Raw genomic sequence first — 15,634 nt, forward strand, 5'->3', positions numbered from 1 at the left:
AGAAGATGGTGGTGAGTGGGGAATACACTTTGTTTCTCCAGTATAAAAAGGTACCACTTCAAACTTGCAAGTACATGTACCAGGGCATACTTGTCTTGCTTCATCATCTGTTAGCCCTGGAAGGCAGAGATCATGTCAAATGCTCTCTTATTTCAATGTCTAGTACATAGTAAGTACTCAAAAAAATGTTTATTAAATTGAGTTGTCATAATATGGGTTTTGTTGGGGGTTTTGTTTTTATTTTTGATTTTTAAAGAGCCTGGACTACAGAATTAGACTTGTGGATCTTGGACCTGTCATCAACTTATGGGAGCCTATTAAACCCAACTAACCTAACCTTTCTGACTTTCAGCATCTTGATATGTAAAACAGAATGAATACAACTTCATGGTTTAATGGGAGGATCAGTTGAATTGTATCTTTGATACACTCTATTGGACAGGATAACAATATTAGTAAGTTACTGGGTTCTAGTTTTACCTATAGATATTTTACTGGGTCTTGACCAGCATTAAAAATTAAAACAATGGGATGATAGAATTAAATAAAATAGAAAAGAAAATATTAGTGGATGGTACTTATTAAGAGTAAGTATTATTTTATGAGTCTTTGTTTCAGTTGCCTATGTTCTGAGTTGTGATATGAAGCTGTGGTGTTCAATATGGTGTTCAATATGTTCCTTACTTTTTTGTTTTACTTTGTTGGGTCATGGTCAGAAAAGTTGGAGAAATACTGGTTTAGATAACTGTGAGCTATTTATCCAAAGGAAAAATAGCAGTCAGTTTTTTTAGAACTATGCATTGCAAGATCTCTAGTGTCTTACAAATTATTAAAGAAAGGATGACTTCTAGTTGTTTTAGATTTAATATGAAGCATCGTATCTTACATCTTTGATAACTATTGATGTCTGCATGATATATGTTGGGGCTCTCTATTAAGAACTATTAACCAAAATATTTATTAACTAGGAAACTTTATACCTTAGTTGTGCTACCTAGCTGAACCTGCAATATAATAAAAAAAAGTGACAATAATCAGTAGTGAAGGTGACCTAGAGGTGGGACTAGTAATAATGAGATTAGCTTTCATTTCTTGAGCTCTTGAGTCCGGCACTGTGCCTTACAAATACCATCTCTTTTAATCCTTAGAACAAACTTAAAAGGTAAATGTTAATTTCTCTATTTTATGGACAAGCTAACTGAGGTTTTGAGGGGTAGATTAAGGTTACACAGCCAGTAATTGATTGGCCAGGATTTGATTTGAAGCCAGATTTGTCTGATTTCAGAATAAAATTTCAAAAATTTACTCTGTTCCGTGAAAATATATTAAAGTGCTTACTAGGTGTTAGCTCTGCACTCCTCTAAAAAGATAAGTGGGTCAGTCAGTCTCTGTCCTTGAGGGTTTACTAGCTGCCCTTTGTGTTTTACTTTGTGAGAATGTGAATCAGGATTTATTTTATCACAACAGGAGGTAGGACAGGCACATAGAATACTGTATATTTTATTTTAGAAGTATTAAGAAAAGTGCTTGGCACACAGTAGGCATTCACTAAATATTTATTCTGCTGAATTGAAGTTGGATTAATTCTTCTCTAGGGATTAGGGAACCTTTGTGCAAAGAAACACGGTACATTTTCATATGTTTAGCTGTATATGCCTAGTGGCACTGGTATTCTTACCTGCAATGTGGGCAGATCCATCTGTCCCAAATCCATTCAGTGCCTTTTGGAGCTCCTAAAACTGGCAGCACAGAAAAGCCAACAAGAGCTCAAGAACTCAAATTGTAAACTTTAAGTTTCATTCAGACAGAATATTTTCCATTTTATTGTGAAAAGCAATTCCCATGGCAGAGACATTTGGAGAATGATAAATAAAAGGTGGGCTTCCTTAGAATGGAAGATTGTTATTATCATTGTTATTGCTATTTAAAAAAAAAACACGTTTGTTATTACCAAAAAGAGACATCTTTAGGTAAAAATAATAAAAATTCCATGCTGCATACATAAGGCAGATAGTTATATTTATTTGGTCAACGGGCAAAAAGCAAGCACTTAAGGTATTCAGCCCCGATCTTTTGTTCATTCTTATTGCTGTAATTTCATATTTCTTCCTGTTGGATGACTAAACTGGATGATGGTAGAGATGGTAAGCCCGCATTTACTCAGCCCTGCCCTGCTCAGCCTCAGCACAGGACGAATTTTCAGCTGGTGGATCGGCTGCTTTTGTCTCTTTGCCATCTTGTGGTTTAGGGTTTTCTACCTTCTGCCTCGGTAATTGAAGTTGCCGCAGTACCTACCTTGAGGTGGCTGCTGACCTTGGGTCTCATCTCCTTGATTTTCTTTATCCTCTTCACTGCCGTCCCCTCTAGGCTGTCTTTGGCGAGGAGGGCCCCTGCGGAATCGTGGTCTATATCCTCATACATATTCTACCTCACTGGTCTACCTTGTTCTCCTGCACCCTGGTTGTCAGCACTTCTCCCTGCACAGGAGGGTTGGAACATTGTGATCCACACCCATAGGGTCGCCGCATGTAGTAAGGAGGGAACCTTCGCGTTGTTGGGCCTGGCCTTCGGGAGCACTCTCTGATCCCTTGTTCTTTCCCCAATTCCAATATCCTGGTAATTTTGCTGGTAATTGCGTGGAGGACCCCTACTATGTGGATAGGTCATAGGTTATGGTCTGCTGTATATTGACTGTCTTGAGCTGGAAGGCCACCAGGACCTGTAATATTTGCTGCCTCTGCACCCTTTTCTCCTTCAACAACATCAAACTCCACAATCTCCCCATCGTCGATACTGTAAAGGTACCTCCTGGGGTTATTCTTTAAGGCGGTCTGGTGTACAAATACATCTTCCTTGGTGTCATTCCTGTTGGTGAAACCCTATCCGTTCCTTACATTGAACCATTTTAAGGTTCCCAAAACTTTCGTTGCTATGACCTTCTTGTCCCCTCTGGCAGGCGCCGCAGATATGAAGCCGCCCAGGCCACAGCTCCCTGCGCCGCTGCCCGTAGTCCCGGGCTTGGGGTTGACGGCACGGAGGGCGGGGGCGGCAGGGGGCCACGTGGGGCGGGCGGCGGGCGGCCGGCTGCTGCTGGGTCTCGGTCTTGCCGCTCATGGTTGCCGTGATGGTGACTGGGCCGGCTTTGGCAGCTGCGGCTCCTCCCGGGGTGTGATGGTAACTAGGCCTCCGCGGCGGTGGGGCTTCTCAGGGCTCTCTGGGGTCCGCTCTCCGCTCCTGCTACCGATTGAACTGTTATTGTTATTTTTACTAGGCCATTTACTAGCCTTATAACTTCAAGGAAGTCATATTACCTCTCTAAGCCTCAGTTTCCACATTTGTAAAAGGATTAAAACCAATCAGGATTGTTAGGATTAAATAGACCCATTTGATAAAAGCTTACCAATGCTTACTATTTGGTAGTCTATAAATATTTAGTAGTAAAAAAGACATGGCCTCCTGCACTCAAAGAGCTGAGTATCTGGTGAATGTGCTGTGAGAAGTGGGATTCAGACACCCGCCACCTGCAAAGGTCACTTCTGATAGAATGCAGCACTCTACCGTCCTCCTTGGGGTATGCCTGTATTGTCATATGCATGTCTCAATTGCATCATTATAATTTCAAGTTTATTGAGGGTGAGTGAGCTCTGATATTCATCTGTTTATCTCCACCTACCCCTATGTTTCATCCTTGCCTGTTGACACAATGTTACCTTATACAGTAGTTGCTAGATGCATTCAGCCCAATTCAGCAAATATTTACGAATTCACTCAGGGTACAGTGCTGGGAATTGGAGGGTAACATTTGCTGAACAGAGTTGAATTTAAAACAACTTTAGAGCATAAAAGGGGAACAGTGTCATGAAGTAATATACTACACTACTGCTAAAAATACCTGTGATCTACTCAGGAAGAAAATAGGGCCCTAAAGAAAATTCGACAGTAAGCCTAAAAAATAATGTATTTTTCCCTCTCCCAGTGCTGTTTTGTTTGTATATCATGAAGAAACAGTGTATTTGCTACAGGCACACAGTTAAGATGAGATCTCAGAGATGGCTACTTAATTGATCTGTGGCTCAGGACCAAGTCCAGGTAGCTTCACAAAACCCAGGAGCCCCTCTGTGGCCAGACTCCTTCTCTCCTTTCCAGCCTCCCATCTTGGGGCTGTTTGCCTTCTGTTCATGCTCCACTGTAGAAGTACACCACAGTGTTCCCTACTGATGCTCACACAGATCCCTCAGACTCCAACATCTTTCTACTTTCTTCACCTGGCTTCATGAAACAAATAGGAGGCCAGTGTTACCCAGAAAGCCTTGCCCTACCTCACTCTGGGTTGGAGCTGTCTCTCTTAACACTGCCAGCATCATTTCATCACTGGTCTTCGACGCAACATAATCAAATGTTTACTTGTCTAGGTTTTACTGCTGCCTCAACAGTCAACACTGGGTTTATCTTTATGCCTGGTACCAAGTAGGTGCTCAGTAATTGTTAACTGATATAGTTAGATATTAATTAGGTTTTTCATAATGTGTTCCCATCAGGTGCCCCCTAGACTATGAGTGGATATTGGACCCAAATCTCCCTTGTTATGAAGACTGGTTTTGACACAGCTTGCTGACCAACCCCAGTTCTATAACTTTGAGCTGAAGGTTTTGAGTATATTTACATGAAACTTTTCCCTGATCACCATGACTCACCTGTAATTGCTCAGATTCTTCTTTCCTCTAGACTCCTTTATGTCACTTGCTGCCTGTACCACATGCAGTTAACAATGACACATCACAATAATAGTGACCCTTTTTGTAATGCTTGTGTCAGGCTTTGCAGAAAGAACTTTACTTAGGTTATCTCATTAAATGTCACAACTGTAAGAAGCAGATATTTTTATTCCCATTTTGAAGAAAGAGAACAATGTAGTTTAAGTAACTTGTACAAGGTAACATGGCTAGGAAAATATCAGACTGGGAATTCAAAACCTAGTTTGTTTCACTCCAAAGCTCATGTTCTCCTATTTTATATTACTCATCCCTTAAAAGGTAGGAATTAATGAGAGGCATTTAGCCTACTGGTTATTAATAGGGATTTTTTTTTGAGATAGGGTCTCACTATGTCACCCAGAGTGGAGTGCAGTGGTGCAATCACAGCTCACTGCAGCCTCAACCATCCAAGGTAATGGGGACTTTTAATTAAGACTGCCTGTATTCAAATTGTGGCTTTATCAGTTGTGACCTTGGGCAAATCAGTTCCTCTCCCTATGCCTCAACTTTTCATTTGTAAACTGGGATTGTTGTGAGGATGTGGTGGACTAATGAAATATTAAGGATTTAAAACAGTTACTTGGCATATAAACTGATAATGATCATCATCGTTACTGTTATCATATAATATTAATTTGTTTCCCATTCTTCAAATATTTGTTGAATGCCTGCCAAACACTGTACTAGGTAATAGTGATAGTAGTGACTAAGACAAGTCCTTGCCTTTAAGGAGTTTTCATTTTAGAGGGGAAGATGTAGTAGAGTAAGTAAGTAATAAGTAAATCATGGTATAATGGTATGTGCCTGCAGCCCCAGTTATGCAGGAGACTTAGGTGGAAGGATCACCTGAGCCTGGGATTTCGAGGCTGTAATAAGCTGTGATCACACCACTGCACTCCAGCCTAGGTAGCAGACTATGTATCTTTATAAAAAAATAAACTAAAGATAGATATTATATACTATGTGGTATTTTATAATTTCACATAGCAAAATGCTGTTTAAAAAATAAGAGATGCTAGGTTAGAGAGTGACACTAATGAGTCCTTGTTTGTGGGCACACAGTTAGGCCACAATAGTTCTGCCAGTGACTTGCTTCTGCTTGATGAGCTGGCACAGTCAGTGCTCTACTCTGAAAGGTTGAGCTTCATATGTCCAGCTACTAACCCTTGGACACAGACTTGCCTGACCTGCATTTGGTGTAAGGTGGTCATCCATGGAATGATTGGTCAATTGAATTGAGGTGTCTGAGCCTCAGGGAAACTTAACATAGAGAACTCATAAATAGGCCAGGGGTCCCGGCCTGTGAAGAGAGGTTCTATTCTATTTCCCTGTGTTAGACTGTGAAATGGGATAAATGTTCCGGGAAGATCAGGAGGAGGATTTGGCCAATCACTCATCTAAGGACAGGGTCAGCCAGAATGTCTTCTCAAGTAAGGCTGTTAAGATCTGCTGATGGCTCCTTTCCGGAGCCTGAAACTATAAGATGAGGTAGTCACTGGCATTATCATAGGATTCCACCTGTCCATGAGTATTCTGCTGGTTAAGCACATCTTAGGAATCTGCAAAATGGGGTGTTTTTTTCCTTCACTTACTTGTGGTGGGGTCTTGGTAAAGTCATTAACTTGTCTGAGCCTCAGTTTCCTTATCTGTAAAATTGGAATAATAATACCTTCCTCCAAAGCTTGTTTAGAAGATGAACTAATTAACATGTGTAAAGAATCCGGTTCAGGGCCTGGCACATAGTAGGCATCTAATAAAGGAAGATTTTGAAAATAAGTTCAGTCCCCCCTAGGGTGTGCATTTTAGATATTGGTAATTTATTTCAGGGCTCACAGGGAGAAAAGATTTAGACTAAAAATGAGAGCTACTTCCCATTCTATAACTTTCAAAAAAGAGAGATCATCTCAAAACTGAAGATATATCATCTCAGAAATGACTATGAAGAAAATCAGATTAGATTTGCTGTAAATCGGTATGATAGAGACTGGTCTCTGTCAAAAACTGTGTTGGCTCCATCCTCCTGGTGTCACAGGCTTTTAGAGGCCTGGGGCTCTATGATGAAAAGTACTTGGTTAAAAGCGTTCTGGAGTCTTAAATCCTGAGTCCAATTCTTTCTAGTAATAAGTTAGAATATTTACTTTTTAATGGGGGATGAAGGGGAAGGATGATTTGATTATTTTCATAGGTCAAAAATTTCAAGGAAGGACTCATATGCTAACTGTATTTATACATAAACCTACTTGATGCTCTGGTGAGAGCAACTGGAAAGCACTAGTTTTGGAATGTAGGTATAAACTTTTATGTATTGTATCGCCTCTGTTCATTGTGTATGCTATTCAATAAAATTGAAGATTAAAATTAAACTTTTAAATTTCACTGATTAAAATCAATTTACCTGATTAAGATTGAAGAGAAAGAGAAAAAAGGGCACAGTTTATTCTCATCCCAAAGCTCCTTTGTTTTCAATAGCAATGTGTAGACTTGAAATTACTTTAAAAACAAAACAATACTCTCCATCAAATATGCTTAAGAATAAAAGAATGATTTTCCAAATATTTGGCAGTGCATGTTTTATACAGGGCACTGGATGAAACGCTAAATATTTTCTTCCTCTTGTGGTTAATGGCATGTTAGTATTGTGATTCACCCAGAATTTATTTGACCCCCTTGATCACTAATTCACATTTGTTTTGATCTTGATGGCTGCACTCATGTAAAATAAACTGAGCAGGAAGAGTAAGCTAATGCTTTTAAAATAAAGAATCACTCATTCCTCTTATAATTATCTCAGCATGCTGAGAAAGAAGCCTGGTGGGTTGGAGGTAAGGATATTTCCTCCTATGTCCCTATGTGCTTTCCCTCTAAACTCTCCTAGCACCCTGCACCTGCCTCTGATTGCTGATCCATTCAGTGGGCATTGGTTGGATTCCCCCATGTACTGCATGCTGGGAGTAAGAAGTCAACCAAAATTTAGCCCCTATTTTCAAGGCATTCCCTGTCAGTGGGAAGACAGGCAGGTAAAAAGCAAGTGGTGAGTACCAGGACAGAGGAGAAAGAGGAGTTGTCTGAGGCCATGTAGGTCAAGGAGGTGGGCTCTGAGGAGTTTTGCAAAATGGCAGGGTAATTTAGATGGTGATGGCAAAAGCATTTCGGTGGACACATATGGAAAGACATGGAAGGGACCTACTGCCAAAGGCATTCAGAATATGGTACTTGCCTCACTGCATCTGGAACTTCGTCTGTTTTCAAATGTCTACTAACCTTCCAAGACTGAATTCCTAGAGGGCAGTGATCAAGTGCCATGGAACTCAGTTATCCAACAATGATAACAGATTTAATCTTTGCCATATTCCTGTGAACCACATTTCTGTGAAGCCTATCAATGTTATCCTATTGATATGGCCCAATACACTTGGAAAACTGAGACACAGAATGGTTAAGTAACTTGTCCAAGGTCACACAGCTAAACAGGAATTTAAAGCTGAGCAGTCAAGCTCTGGTGACTATGTTCTTAACCATTATGCTATGCAACTGATACTTAATACATGGCTAAATTGATGTTAACTGAATGGATGTACAAGTGATTACATGAGGCCAGGCGCCGTGGCTCATGCCTGTAATCCCAGCACTTTGGGAGGCTGAGGCGGGCGGATCACGAGGTCAGGAGATCCAGACCATCCTGGCTATGGTGAACCTCATCTCTACTAAAATACAAAAAAAATTAGCTGGGTGGGGTGGCGCGTGCCTGTAGTTCTAGCTACTCAGGAGGCTAAGGTGGGGAATTGCCTAAACCCAGGAGATGGAGGTTGCAGTGAGCCAAGATCATGCCACTGTACTCCAGCCTGGTGACAGAGCAAGACTCCATCTCAAAAAAAAAAAAAAAATGATTAAATGATAATTTATTTATTCACTTATTTAAAAGAAATAACATGCCAGGCATGCTCAGGTCTAATAGTTGTTGCAGGAAAATGTTAAGAGCCCCCACTGGCTTTTGACTTGCAGAAACTCTTACAGGTGGAAATGTTCTCTGGGGCTGTCAACGTCAAGATGGTACTGCACACTTCAGCCAAATTCAGACTCAACGTGAAAATAAAATATGAGCTTACGCCTGAAACAGAGGAGATCTAATTTCCTATGTGGAGATGAAGAAAAAAAGGCTGTTAAGATGGCCTTACTTGGAAAATGGAAGACCCCAGGTTTAGCAAATAGTCTTTTGGGATAGTTTGAAGGAAGTTGAGGGAGACAAAAATGATAAGGTCAATATAGCTTTAAAAGAATGAATTTGCTTCTACTTTTGCATTGATTCTGAAAAGGAGAGAGATAAGAGAGGTTTATGGTTAGAGTGAAGTGAGGATGAACAGGGCAAGGAAAGCAGATTTGGCTATAGAAAGCTGTGAGGACCTAGAGAGTCATCCATTTATTCATTTGTACTACCAGCAAAATTAGGAGCTCTGCACTCATCCCTGGAATTACAAATGAATCAAACACAGTCCCAGCCCTCAAGGAGCTCACAGTCCAGTGATAGAGAAAGATAGGAGGCTGGAGAGTTTCAATGCTGTGTGGCACGTCTGTAAGGGAAATGTGTATGAGGGACAGAGGTAGGTGCCACAATGGGGGATTGGGGAAGGGGCAGGTTAGGTCTAATGGCAGAGAGAGAAGGGCTTTCCAGGCCAAGGGAGTGCTTATGTGCAGAGTGTGGCACAGGAGAGAACACAGTGTGCTCTGGTTTGTCATTGCTGGCTGCAGAAGGCTACAGAAGGCTGTTGCCTGCAATACGCATTCCAGGGCTTATGGAACTTGTAGTGGGTAAAGAAGGAAGATGGAAGTCAGTGACTGGAAGATGTCAGTTCAGATCCAGGCTTTGCACCACCTGAATAGAGGCTAGTTAGCTTTACCTTCCTTTGTTCCTTAGCCCTTAGTTTGCTCACCTGTAAAATGCAAGTGATGGCAAGGGAAGACTCCACCCCCATCTCTCAGGGTCTTCATGAAAATTAAGTGAGGTGATAAGTGTGAATGTACTTACAAAATCCTCTGAGTCCACATGTAATTTAATCGTTATAAAAAATTATTATTATTATTTTTAAGTGAAGGTTTTGTAAGGGCTTTGTAAGAGTTAGTCTCATTTCTTCAGGGGGAATAACACTTGTTCTGTTATCTCTACACTTCCCCCCACACCTTTCTGACTGTGCCCTGGAAAACCCTGTTGAAGTGCATTCTGTCAGTTTAGCTGCTTCTTGGGGGTACACAGGAAGAAAGGAGCTGTCCAAGTGGAAGATGGACCAAGAACAGCTCTGCTCTTCCTCCCGGAGTTTTCTTGTGGAAAGCCGAAAAGGCCCTCTGCTATCAGTATGCAGACTGCACTGTGGCAGTGATCTGAAATTTCCGATGAAAACATGATGGTTTTCCTTGTAGGAAATCAGAAACCCCTGACTGCTTATTTACATTTGAAGTACCTAACTTGAGCCATTCATAGTGGAGGACTTTTTGAAAGGGCGAAAGATACCAGAAATTGTGTTTGTGTCAAAAACCGTACTTTGATTATGTCTTTTTTAGAATTCACGACTCCCTACCCCTTTGCTATGTGTTTTCCAGTTTGGCATTATTGTGAGAACTTATTAGTGAATGTTTGTGGAGCATTGTGAAGATGAAAAGAATAGCTATTGGCATAGGTAATGAGTAGTAATGTGTTTTTGTTTTTGTTTTTGAGACAGAGTTTCGCTCTTTCGCTCAGGCTGGAGTGCAGTGGCAGGATCTCAGCTCACTGCAACATCCTCCTCCCAGGTTCAAGTGATTCTCTCCTGCTTCAGCCTCCCAAGTAGCTGGGATTACAGGCGCCCACCACCATGGCTGTCTAATTTTGGTATTTTTAGTAGAGCTGGGGTTTCACCATGTTGGCCACGCTGGTGTTGAACAGCTGACCTCAAGTGATCCACCCGCCTTGCCTCCCAAAGTGCTGGGATTACAGAAGTGAACCACCTCCCCAGCCAGTAGTGTTTTTAGTATACTTTTCTATTTCAGAAATTAAATTCCAAGGGCAAATCTTACCAGCTCTTAGATTAGTCAACTTTGCCACCTGCAGCACATTTTAATGGGCACATATTTCAGAATGTTACTTTTTGGGCAAGGAAAATTAACATGTACTGAGTGCTTACTGTGTGCTGAGCTCTGAACCAGATCCCCTAAAATTTGTTGTTTTTAATCCTCATGGCAACCCTGCAAGGCAGATAGAATTGTTCACATTTTTCAAATGAGTAAACTTAAATTGCACGGCAGAGAGTCTCGACTGGCTAAACCAAGGTCAAGGCTGGAGCTGAATTTCCAATCCAAGTCAGATCACCTCCAAATCTCATACTTTTCCCATTACACCATGTAGAATTTCGAATTATTATCTTTCCTGTAACACCCATTTATTTGGCAGTATTTACTGACTAATAAACAGCACATACACAAGCTAGTTGATTTTAATAGGATTGGATAATTTACATTCTCTAAGATTACTGGGTTGCACTTCATAGTGATAGGAAAAATCCTCAGACTCAGAGATTGAAGAAAGGGCATGAATTTGGTTTCAGCCTTGAGTTCAAGTTACAATCCTAGTTGAGTGACATAAACACTGTCTGAAGCCTCATTTCTCCATCATGTATAGAATGACAGCACTTCTCCATCTGTAGATGAGAGGAATAACAATACCCACTTCTCAAAGTTGTGTGAGAATTAAGTGAAATGGTATATGTAAAGACACCTCTCACCATGTCTTATGTTTTTACTGTTAGTAGTATTGGAAGGAGTTAATGATAATTACTTGCCTAAACATTTTCCTGTGTAACCCAAAGCACTTTTTAATCAGCATTGTAACAGGATTTCCTTTTATTGAGTGTTTGTCATATTTGAGGCACTTTGTATATACTGTTCCATTACTACATTTATGACATTACACAGTAATTTCTTATTTACTTATTTATTTACTTCCTTGCAGGCAGGAACTCTTTTTCTCTCCTTCATATCCCTGCCATTCAACATAATGGTTTCTGGCCCATCAAAGGAACTCATTAATGTTAGGGAACTTAGCTTGGCTTTTATTCCTTCTTTAGAGAACTAACTTCAGTTTGGGGGAGGGGCTGTTCAATGAAGCACTATATTAACATCATTAAATTGTGGCTTATAATTTGCTTTCAAATATATTCCTGTAACTAAAGAAATTTTAGGTTGTTCTAATTGACAACAGAGAATCTGAATATGTGTTAATATTGTACTTTTTAGAAAGGCAAATTTCTAGGATAAAAAGAATGTATTAAGAGTTGCAAGAGTTTACCAAGCAAATTTTCTTTGTGTCTGTAATTCAAAGGACAAGCTTACTCTACTCAAAGAAGTAATATTTTAGTTTCAAAATACATGTATTATATCCATTTGATAAGTATACATGATAATATCCATGTATCATATACTAATTGTTCTTAGAGACATAGTAAATTAATTCTAAAAGGGCCTTATCTGAGAATTGTAGATTATGCAGCTTGAATTATAATACAAATATAATTTTTGAAATTTTATCATGTGTTTTTAAAAGTCTTATTTCTGATTTTTAAAAATACCAACTTGACTTTTGCCCAGTTAGTGAGTGTGACCTTTCAAAAGCATATTTTCAAAAGGCAAAAGATTTTGAAAACAGAAATACTAACTTTTTAATTCTCTTTCAGTCTAAAATCCTATTTTATGTGGCAAATCATAAAAATATGTATAGTATGAGTTTTTTAAAAAAAACAGAAAAATGAAGAAATTGAAGTTAAGAGAAACTAAGAGGATTTTTTTTAAAGATAAATTCAGAGGTAAAATTTATGTTAAAAATAAAAAGACATAGAAGTTTGTAGTGAAGTCCTGTGCTCTTTACACACAGAAAGCTAAAGATTTGGCACTCATTTTCCTAATATGGAAAACAAAAGCAAACCCATCACACAGAGGACAGAGAATATTAGTGGTTCAATGTCATAAAAAGTCCTTGCCTCAGAGCAGACATAAGTATTCTGATACTTGTGATTTCTGCATTTTGTTTGTTTGCTTTTTCTTCTTCTACTTTGCTTCTTGTTCGTGATATTTTTAATCAATATGTATTAGGAGGATCTTCAAATGCAAGAAAGAGAGAGAGAGAAGCTTAAAAAGCATGGTGTGGAATGCAGCTTGACAGTGTCATACATTCGCAAGGTGTCCTTGAAGATGGAGCACAGAACAGCGATCAGGAAAATTTTGGCAGCTGCAGTTGGGAAAATAAATGGCTGTTGTGTGATTGGGCAGATCCTGAAAGCAGACTCCTGCTCAAACCATGTAATTAAGAAAAGTGGGAGCTTTTGTCCAAGTGCAAAATGTTCATAACATCGGATTTTGTCAGCAGGAGCTTTTAGAACGGATCAGTACTTTTCACTCCCTGATCCAGGGAATGGTTTTCTTATAAATCACCTTCTCTCCTTGCTGTCCTCCTGAAGATTGCTGCCAGGCAATAGGCAGACCCAAGATTGTAACCTTGCTAATTCGCAGTGATTTAGGAGAAGGGGAGACTGAACCAGAGACTCTTTCTAGAAATGTGATTTTTATTCATTTGGGCTCCCGTGTGTCCTCTAATAAAGTAACAAACAGAGTGTGGCCAAGGAGAGATCCTACAGGGTAGCTCTGGGGAGGAGATAGAATCATTTTAAATACTGTGGCTCTAAACGGGTTTGAAGAACTTGACATTTTCTTTCTTTTTTAAAAAACAACTTCCTTTCAGATTATGAAAGTGCTATATTCTCATTGTAAAAACAAAACAGAATTGACAAATAAAGATGGAGGAAAGTGTAACAATCAGCTGTAATTCTGCCATTTATTGTTAGTGTTCTTTATTTTTCTCTCCTACTCTATGCATGTTTATATAATTGAGTTAATCAATCTTTTATTTCACTTCTTTTTCTACATTCATTATATACAGTTTCTCACATTATAAAAACCTATTATAAACTTAACTTTAACAATTGCAGAACACTGTATCCAAAAACTGTACAATGAGTTATTTAGCCATCCCCCTTGTTAGACCCTTGGGCTGTTTCTGTTTTTCGCGCTCCTCTTAATGTACCTCATTGTGCGTGCTTTTGGTCTGCAGAATTTTGGATTCTTTTCTGACTTTCGGAATGGATCATCAGGTCCAAGAATATGAACATAAGCAAAGATGTGCCAATTTCTCCTTCCACCCATAATTATAAGAAAGACTATTTCACTGCATCTTAGAACTTGACAGTTGCAAACCTTAAATTTCTAGTTTCTGTGTAAACATGTTGCCCACAAATAATTCAAAGGCGCACTTCTCCTTGCCCAGGCCTGATTTCTCACCAACACTGATTCAGTGGAGTCCAGTTTTACTCCTGCCCCTGCTACCTTCCCAGGGAATGTCCAGGGGCAGTGGTGTCCAACTGGCTCTCAGACGAAGTTTGAGGGATAAAGTTCCCCTATCAAGTCAAGAAGTTCTTTTTTTCTAATGTTTATCTCTTACATAAAAAATAAAGGAAGACAGGCAATGAAGGGAGAAGTTAACAATAAAGTTTCAAGCGTGATAAAGTAATTCTCAGATTTAAAACTACTTTACCAGAACGACATTCAGGATCTTTTCATGAATGAACATGTAGCTGTATGAGGCTGTATGAATTGTGAGTAAAATTTATCATGACCAGTTATACACACATTGAGGTGCTAAGAGCTATTTTATTTCACTTATTATCTTTACCTTCAGAATGACTTAATTTTTTGAATTGCACAATTAGAAGAGCCGTTGACATTATACAATTTCTCTTAAAAAGAATGAGGCTGCTACACAGATTTTTCTAGAGACAAACTCCCTTCACTCCCTTAACATAGCTAAGAAAACATGTGTTTTTTTTTTTTTCAAAATAAAATACATTTCTATGTAGATTTCTGGAGAATTTAATCTGAGTGTGCATAAACTTAATTTCAGAGATGTGACCTAATGTTTTAGATCATGTTACATATGTAGAATAGCACATTGCTGTTTACAGCTAAACCTCAGGAGTTTGCTGCCACTGAGCCACTAGCAGGCATTTTATAAATATACAATACTAATGTTGTGCCATTGACTGTTGTTAATACATTTAATTGGAAAAATAAGTCTGGCTTAATCAGTTTGTGGGCAGTTTTTCAAATGATTCATTAACTGTTCTTTGTATGGAAGATGAAAATAACGTATTTCCCATCACAACTGGTTCCCATCCCAACAGGTATCCAGAGATTATTATTAGGCATTTTAGTTATTTTATCCACATTAAACCTTCAGAATTCAGAAGGGCTTAAGAAAAAGAATGGGAAGGAATTGTTTTCCAATAGATTTTTTTTTATTAGAGCTGATAGTTTTAAAGGAAGACTTAGCTTGTGCATGAAATTGTATTTTTATTAAAATGCAAACATTTGTCTTTTACAAATCTGACTTAAAGCTTATTGAAAGTATGAGACTTTATTTATTTGTTTACTGGCCATTTTGGAAAAGGGAACTGAATTGTGGGGGATAAAGAAAGGGTTTCCTCATCTTTACAGTGTGCTAAGTGATCAGGCTGTCCCTCAGCTCTGGAGAGTTAGCTGTAAAAGTCAGTCAAAACCAAACACCCAGGGGTCTTACCAGAAGATGGATACACCAGGACATCATCTTAGGTCCAAAATGAAACTCTAAAGAAACGTTGTAAGATGTAAAGGAGGCCAGTATTTATTTAGGAGGGGAAATGTGTATGATGTGTCTGGGGAAAAAGATTAAAACTTGGATTTCTGTGAATTTGAGAATGATGCCTAAGAGAAATTAAATTTTGATTATGCTTTTCATATCTGTGCTCGTCCTACTACTTTAAGTATTAATG

General features: G+C 39.1%; 1 protein-coding gene and 1 pseudogene across 6 annotated transcripts in view; one reads left to right on the top strand and one right to left on the bottom strand.

Moving 5' to 3' along the window:
• Positions 1 to 15,634, top strand: part of ELAVL4 (ELAV like RNA binding protein 4) — a 95,779-nt gene that overhangs the window by 14,694 nt on the left and 65,451 nt on the right. The gene's annotated exons all lie outside the window — the stretch shown is intronic.
• Positions 2,157 to 3,114, bottom strand: LOC128928162 (Y-box-binding protein 1 pseudogene; annotated as a pseudogene).

This window comes from Callithrix jacchus, chromosome 7 (genome assembly GCF_049354715.1).
Source record: "Callithrix jacchus isolate 240 chromosome 7, calJac240_pri, whole genome shotgun sequence".
NCBI lineage: Eukaryota > Metazoa > Chordata > Mammalia > Primates > Cebidae > Callithrix > Callithrix jacchus.